General features: G+C 43.8%; 1 pseudogene across 1 annotated transcript in view; it reads right to left on the bottom strand.

The window, feature by feature from the left end:
• Window positions 1-1,835: 1,835 nt before the first annotated feature.
• The window catches only part of LOC308312235 (cell adhesion molecule DSCAML1-like), a 6,977-nt pseudogene continuing 363 nt past the window's right edge, over window positions 1,836-8,449 (bottom strand). The window contains exons 2-4 of the transcript XR_013966216.1: window positions 4,257-4,535; window positions 2,660-2,935; window positions 1,836-2,152 (exon numbers count right to left, since the gene is read on the bottom strand). The product of XR_013966216.1 is annotated as a cell adhesion molecule DSCAML1-like (transcript). The remainder of the gene's footprint in view (window positions 2,153-2,659; window positions 2,936-4,256; window positions 4,536-8,449) is intronic.

The raw sequence follows: 8,449 nt of genomic DNA, 5'->3' as shown, positions 1-8,449 counted from the left end.
AGGAGTGGCGTTTGTATTTCTGTCACGTCTAGTATAAACGCTGCGTTCGTTGGTCAGGAGAGGGCAGTTGTTTTACAGACATGGTAAGGAGAGGGCAGTTGTTTTACAGACATGGTAAGGAGAGGGCAGTTGTTTTACAGACATGGTAAGGAGAGGGCAGTTGTTTTTACAGACATGGTAAAAGCTAGGGGCTAAAGGGCAGGGGCTGAAGCCCCCTTTGATGTCTATGCGTGCACGTCCCTGAGGTTCTGGCCTATATCTGGAGTCTTTGCCTTAGCTGTGTGTGTGTGTGTGTGTGTGTGTGTGTGTGTGTGTGTGTGTGTGTGTGTGTGTGTGTGTGTGTGTGTGTGTGTGTGTGTGTGTGTGTGTGTGTGTGTGTGTGTGTGTGTGTGTGTGCGCGTGCACGTGTGCGTGTGTGTGTGTGTGTGTGTGTGTGTGTGTGTGTGTGTGTGCGCCTGCGTGTTTGTGAGTGTGCGCGTGCACGTGTGTGCGTGCGCGTGAGTACCTTGACAAAGAGACGAGACAGAGAAATCAAATGAGAGACAGATAAACGTCATGGGTCGAGAGAGAACAACAAGAACGAAACAGACAGTGCTGGAAAAAAAACAGGACAGAAAATAAAGAAGAAGATAAAGCTGGAAGTAAGAATGAAGAACGCACCAAGACAAGACAAAAATAACCCAAACCAAGGAATAACATATAATGTAATGAACATAGACATACTATGAACACACACTAGAGCAAACACAGATAAAATACACATATTGACTCAGAGACAGAGAGAGAGAGACAGACAGAGGAGTAAAGAATAGTTTAGATAGGATATAGGATAGGGTATAGGATAGAGCAGTGGTTCCCAAAGTGGGGTCCGGGGACCCCCAGGGGTCCTTGAGCGAGATCCAGGGCGTCCCCTCAGTTAAATGATAGTTTGGAACCAAATGGACCCTTATGGGTCTGTATCTGAGACCCTTATGGGTCTGTATCTGAGACCCTTATGGGTCTGCATCTGAGAACCCTTATGGGTCTGCATCTGAGACCCTTATGGGTCTGCATCTGAGACCCTTATGGGTCTGCATCTGAGACCCTTATGGGTCTGTATCTGAGACCCTTATGGGGTCTGTATCTGAGACCCTATGGGTCTGTATCTGAGACCCTTATGGGTCTGTATATCTGAGAGTGTACAAACATTTGGTTCCATTTGTATATTTTTCAATATAAATTGGGGTCCCAGATAGAAAATGCCATTAAATTGGACTAATATGCATGTCAAACTATGAGAGGGGGGGGGGGGTATTCCTTGAAATTAAAGGTAGAGTAAGTGATTTCACTTAATTCAAATATCACTTATTTTAGTTTTGTTGTGATAGTCCTCTCTACTATAGAGTGTGCTGACCATATAAGGAGTTCCTCCTTGTCCCTTAGGTTTTGTTTTTGACTCTCTATCCTGATTGGACGAAGGCTTAGGTCCCACAGCCAAAACGAAACCTAAGGTTTTTTAAGTGAAATCACTTACTCTACCTTAAATGGGTTGATAATCATGACTGCTATAGCCGTAAAAGCCGTAAAATAAAGATCTCTCTTATGAGGGGGATATCTTTTCAAAACGGGGGGTCCGCGGCGGCGGGGCTATTGGTGTCAATTTGCGGGAGGTCGCCTTGACACCTTGAAGAAAAGAAAAGCTTGGAACCACTTGAGGGTATAGTATAGGGGAGCATAGGGGTGGAGGGGGGGGAGGGGAGGAGGGGGGAGGGGAGGGGGAGGGGGGTCAGCCCGTACGTGAGACGAGGCCCTCGTTGTTGTATAATATATAATGTAGTGATATTGTAAAAGTAGACAGGCACCTCTTACGTTTATGCGCGCTTGGTACTCGGCGGCGGCCGGCCGAGTTGCGTGCGGCGCAGCGATACACGCCCCCGTCGCGGATCTGCGGCGCGCTGACGTTGACGTGGCCCACGGTGCTGCCGTTGGACAGCGTGTACTGGGAGGCGCGGACGCCGCGCGCCGGGTCGCCGCCAGCGCGCCACCGGCTCGTCGTCCAGCGTCCAGGTGATGGCGGGCGGCGGCGCGCCCTTGGCGGCGCACACCAGCGAGAAGGGCTCGCCGGGCACCACCACGCGCTCGCTGAAGGACGCGATGATGCGCGGCGTGCCGTCTGCAGGGAGAGAGAGAGAGAGAGAGAGAGAGAGAGAGAGAGAGAGAGAGAGAGAGAGAGAGAGAGAGAGCTTGTTAAAAAAAATGAATGAAAGCAATCACACGACGCTGGTACCAACAGGACCCACCAACGAAAGATCAATGGATGGACATTATTGAGGAACTGTATTCTATGGAAAAACTAACATTCATACTGAGACTACAAGAGGATAAATTCTATAAAAAATGGGGAAAGTGGAATCTCTTCTCTCAGCCTAGCGATATTGCAATAGAATTTCATTGAATGTTTATTGTAATATGAAAAATGCAGCCTTTTTTTCTTTAACTTTTTGTCCTTTTTCTTTTCTTTTTCTTTCCCGTATTGTGTTGTTAGTTGAGTTTTTGTTTGTGTCTATTCTTCCTTCCACACACACACACACACACACACACACAGACACACACAGACACACACAGACACACACAGACACACACACACACACACACACACGCTCCTCCTCCTCCTCCTCACCTTCCAGCAGTATGATGGAGAAGTCCTGCGCCGTCTGGCCCTTGCGCGTGGCGAAGCACTGGTAGGCGCCCGAGTGCCTCTTCTGCGCGGCGGAGATGAACAGCGTCTCGTTGTGCGTGCCCTGGATGGAGAAGTGCTGGTCGGGCAGCACCGGCTCCGTGTTGCGGTACCACGACACGGCGAAGTGGGGCGAGCCCTGGACGGCGCACGACAGGATGACGGTGCTGCTGATGCCCGTCTTCAGGTTCTTGGGCGACAGAGTGACCCGCAGTGGCTCTGCACGGGGACGGACACACACATGAGGAGGAGGATTTATTGATTGATTGATTGATTGATTGATTGATTGATTGATTGATTGATTGATTGATCGATTGATCGATCCATTTAGGCCCGACGTCGAAATAAAACAAACGTTCGCTCCGAAAGATTATATATTCATAGATTTGTGTCGCAATTTTTTACGATTTTTCCAAAATAGCAGATCTACAAGCTCATAGCGTGCCACTGGCGCCGCCGACCCCCATCTGAAAATATGTTGTTCCAACTTCCAGCGACCCCCCCCCCCCCCCCAGAAGCAAAGATTTGAGTTAAAACGTTCACTACATTTTCACGAATTTTTCAAAATAGCAGACCTATACAAGCTCATATGGCACGGCACTCAGTGCTATATGAGCTTGTAGATTTGCTAGGCTTTCTATGCCTGAAAAGTTCCAATGCGATAATAGAACAGTTCCAATGCGACAATAGAAGCCATTTGTGACTCTTTTTGACACAGACAGTCATGGCGACAAGAATAACTGTTCAGGAGAGGAAGAAAAACAGATTTTCTGTTTTTGAATCCAAAATGATTTAACAGCACAGGCAGACTCTTCAACATACTAGAGCACGTCTGAAATAAATGTCAGAGCTGACAATCAATCAATGTAAAAAAAGTCCACAGAAGTGAACCTGTTTTGTCAACTCACTGTTTTCCGCAAGACATTACTCTATATAAGCCATATCTCCAAAAAACTGGTGGGTCAAACTGAACAACCAATATATTTGAAGCTATATGAAGAAAAGAAAAAAAATCAGAAGCAAATGGGTGTGGCTCAAAATGCCAAATAAATAACGTGCTTTGATATGAAAAAATTCCATTCCAATATTTACATTTCAAACATTATCGCGCTGGATAAATAAAGCGACTGTGTTTAGTTTAGCTCAATAGCCACTAAACTACAGATCTACAAGCTCGTAGCGTGCCACCGAGTGGCACGCTATATAGGTCTGCTATTTTTTGAAAAATCAAAGAGCGACTGACGTAGAAGACATTTTTTTAAATCTGATCTGAGGTCAGAATGCAAAACTGTCAGGATGTATAGAAGACAATTTTTAGAATCTGATCTCAGGTCAGAATGGAAAAACTGTCAGGATGTATAGAAGACATTTTTTCAGAATCTGATCTCAGGTCAGAATGCAAAACTGTCAGGATGTATAGAAGACATTTTTTAGAATCTGATCTGAGGTCAGAGAATGGAAAACTGTCAGGATGTATAGAAGACATTTTTTTTAGAATCTGATCTCAGGTCAGAAGAACGGGGTGGAGTCTTAACCGTACCTATGACGTTGAGGTGCCCGGTCACCTCCTTGGAGCCGAAGCTGTTGGTGACCTCACAGATGTAGTTGCCGCTGTCCTCCAGGCGCAGGTCGGACACGGTGAGGCCCGTGAGGCGGCGCGTCCAGCGGGAGTCGGCGGGCAGCGGCCGGCCGTCCTTCAGCCAGCGCACCGAGGGGTTGGGGTAGCCCGAGGCCACGCAGGGCAGCTCCACGCTGAGCCCCACCTGCACCTCCCCGGACTGGAAGCTGTCCAGCACGGCCGGCGTGGACTCCGTAGGGTCTGGAGGAGAGGGAGGGGGAGAGTTTGATTGATTGATTGATTGAAATATTTATTAACAGTTTGCAGAATTACAGTACATTTCGAGCACAAACTCAATACAAAGACTGTTAACTGTGAGTGGACGACCCAATTAAGCATTACACTTGTTTACAACAGGGTCCACCATGTTCAATTCATCAAAACATTAAGAGACGTACAAATAGACACTTCTATATAGTTAAAGAACAGAACAGGAATTCATCATAAAGGAAGCAAAAAGGGAAAAGAAACATATACAGTGCTAAATGCAACACCCGGACATAAAATGACATGTCTTTTAGTTATACTGGATCTCTACTCCTCCTACTCTATACTCTACGAGGCACGTCCCACTGGGAGGAGACCCCGGGGCAGACCGAGGCGCAGTTGGAGGAAACACATCGACTCACTGGCCTTATTGGAACGACTCGGGAATCTCCCCCAGGAGGAAGTCACTATAATGTTGCTCTGGAGAGGGAAGTCTGGAGCACTCTGGTGGAGCTGTTGCCCCCCGCGACCCGACTATGGATATTAAGCCATGTTATAATTTAGCTATTGGAAAATAGCAGACCTACAAGCTCGTAGCGCGCCACCGAGTGGCGCGCTATGAGCTTGTAGGTCTGCTATTTCTTTTAAATCGTGAAAAATGTGCCTCAATTTTGGAATATATTTTTTCAGAACAAACGTTTTTAACTCAAAACTTTGCTTCTGCGTATAAGTCCCTGGAACAACATATTTTCAGATGGGGGTCTCGGAGGCCCATTACAGATCATTTTTGGGGCACTTGACATGAAATATTGAGTGATCTACAGTAGGCCTAGAAACATAGGTATTTCAGAAAACGGTCAGGATTTAGAAGACATTATTTTCAGGCCTAAATGGGTTAAAGCAGTTGAAGATGCATGGATGGATGGATGGATGGATCAAGTCCACTAGACATAGCGTTTTACTTTGGGTTTCCATTTGCTGATGAAAAGGTCAATATATTCCGTCTTAGTTGTAGTCATCACAGCTTGTAGTTTTTAATTTTGTCTTTATTTATTTCTCGCCAGTAAAAAAAAAAAAAGTAGACGACAGTTGACAAACATTTTTTTCCGTCATAGTTTTAGTCTACAAAATCAACAGTGATTTAATGAAGGATAATGAATGTAAAAATGTGGCACAATTCTTTGAATATATATTCTTTCAGAGCGAACGTGTTTTTGTTATTTCGCCTAAATGGGTTAAGACACTGCGTATATAAACTGTGCCAAACTGTACAGAACAATGATGGATTACAGATTATTATCAGATTACTGTACATCTTTGCTTTGAAACCCTGTCTGCGACTCCTTTAACAGTATGTTTTCTCATGACAAAGCTGTGCAGCAATATTTGAATATTTGAAATGTGGACCATTATAACGACACCATAAATATTATTTGGTTACATGGTTAGCCACTGTTAATTTATGGTTACGGCATTGTTGTTTTGGTTACGGGTGGTAGGCACAGTCATTTTGGTCAAAGCACCTTTTTTAAGGTTGAGAGATGAGATGACAAAAACTTTATGTATGTATGTATTTATGTATTTATTTATTTATTTATTTATTTATGAATTTATGAATTTATGTATTTATGTATTTATTTATTTATTTATTTATTTATTTATTTATTTATTTATTTATTTACTTACTTACTTACTTACTTACTTACTTACTTACCCAAAGGGAAATTGAAATTGAGACTTCACATCAGCATAATGTGACAAGATAAAAAACTACTAGTCAAACAAACAACAGACATAATGTGGACATAAACACACATGTTATGCATTGGGGGAGACAGTTCTTATAGAGTCACTTTGGTTGAGGTTACAACAGGGGGCTGTTAGTTTAATTAAGGTCAGGTTGAAGTTTCTATGAGTGAGTATTTAGAGGTCGTAGTGGCTTATATACTGTCAGAGTCAGTCAAGCAACGAGGGTATCATCCCCCCCTTAACAACGGATAGATAGATTGCTGAGGTGGAGTTCTCACACCAACTGTCTGTCAGCAATACTTATACTGCATGTCTTAGTTACCCCACAGCCGAGCTATACTCATACGCTGAGTTGGCGGTAGCCCCGCAATCAAAGCCAGAACGCCGCGATTGAAAAGGCAAGCACTTTATATACCGACTGAGATAGGCTTGTTGTATACACAAGATTTGTATAGGTTAGTTTAATGCCAAAACTGCTCATTTTTTAATGGTTCCCATAACGTTCCCCCATTTGTCAAATATGTACACGTTTGCGGTGAGACATCACCCTGCAGATGACAAAAGTACCATTTTGACTGCTGAGCATGAGAACCAGTTGGGCTGTCTCATGGCAAATACATGTGTCGATTCTCATAACACTCAGAGGTTGACGGTATAGGCCAAAATAGTAAAGGTATTGCAGCATAATATTTGTGTTTATTATCAGCGCACTGATTGTGTTTTAATGCAGGGAAGCGGAATAAAAGAGAACCTATGCAGTAGATACAACTGTATACAGTGCACTAAACCATATACAGTATACTATATAAGCAGTATTCAGTCTGTGTTTCATTATATAGACTGTTGAAGACACGTATACGTGACGTCAATATTACCAGTCAGTCTGCGGTGAAATTATAATGGTGAAAGTAGATTCCTTAAGCTTCATTTAACTCCACAATACTGGAAAGTAAGCTGTTAGCTTGAAGAGCAATTATCTTTTGGCAAGAGATTACCAACCATTGAGCAATGGAGTATGAATTACTTATAATCTTTAACCCATTTTGAGCGGGAACCCTTTTTTGGTGTTTTAAAGCATTGTTATACTTTAGCTATTGAAAAATAGCAGATCTACAAGCTCATAGCGCATAACTTGTAGGTCTGCTATTTTAGAAAAATCGTGAAAATGTGCCTCAAATCTTTGAATATTTACAGTGTGAACATTTTAAGTCAAATCTTTGCTTCTGGGGAGGTCCCTGGAAGATGAAATATTGAGCACCACTGATACAGAAACATACGGTCTTTCAGAAAACTGTCAGGATTTTGAAGATGTGTGACTGAATTCAGGTCCGCCTGAATGTTGAAAGTTGATGCTAAAGGGCCCACCCATCCACCCAGTGCATTGACTACAACATTAGTTCCCACAGTGGGGTCCCTATAGGGGTCCTTGAGGGAGTTCCAGGGGGTCCCCATGCTAAATGATATAGTTTGGAACCAAATGAACCCTTATGGGTCTGTATAACTCTGAGAGTGTACAAATGGAACCTCCATTTATACACTCTCAGAGTTGAATTAACATTGATTTTACAATATAATTTGGGGTCCCCCAGAGATAGAAATGCCATTAAATGGCATTTCTATATATGCATATCAAACTGGGGGTCCTTGACATGAAAAAGGTTTGGGAACTGTCCTGGCCTACAGGACTGTGAGGAGTTGGAACTGTCCTGGCCTACAGGACTGTGAGGAGTTGGAACTGTCCTGGCCTACAGGACTGTGAGGAGTTGGAACTGTCCTGGCCTACAGGACTGTGAGGAGTTGGAACTGTCCTGGCCTACAGGACTGTGAGGAGTTGGGACTGTCCTGGCCTACAGGACTGTGAGGAGTTGGAGTCAGAGTGTTCTCTCCAGCCGAGGTACAGATGTGCCGTTCCAACACTTTTCCTGCATGTTTTCTGGAAATACTTTTCTTGCGAGGCTCTTATTTTCACCGTTTAAGCCTCGCTAATTCTTCTAGTTTGTTGCTGAAAACAAGTGTCCCTTTTCGACTTTTATTGTAAAAGAAATAACCTGAATAGCATTAACCCATTTTGGGGGCGGGAACCCACTTTTGGTGTTTTAAACATTATGTTAAAATATTAGCTATAGCCTATTGAAAAATAGCAGACCTACAAGCTCGTA

This window comes from Protomyctophum bolini (genome assembly GCF_963924005.1).
Source record: "Protomyctophum bolini genome assembly, contig: SCAFFOLD_841, whole genome shotgun sequence".
Taxonomy (NCBI): Eukaryota; Metazoa; Chordata; class Actinopteri; order Myctophiformes; family Myctophidae; genus Protomyctophum; species Protomyctophum bolini.
The sequence above is the reverse complement of the archived record's forward strand: the minus strand, read 5'-3'. Positions and strand labels throughout refer to the sequence as shown.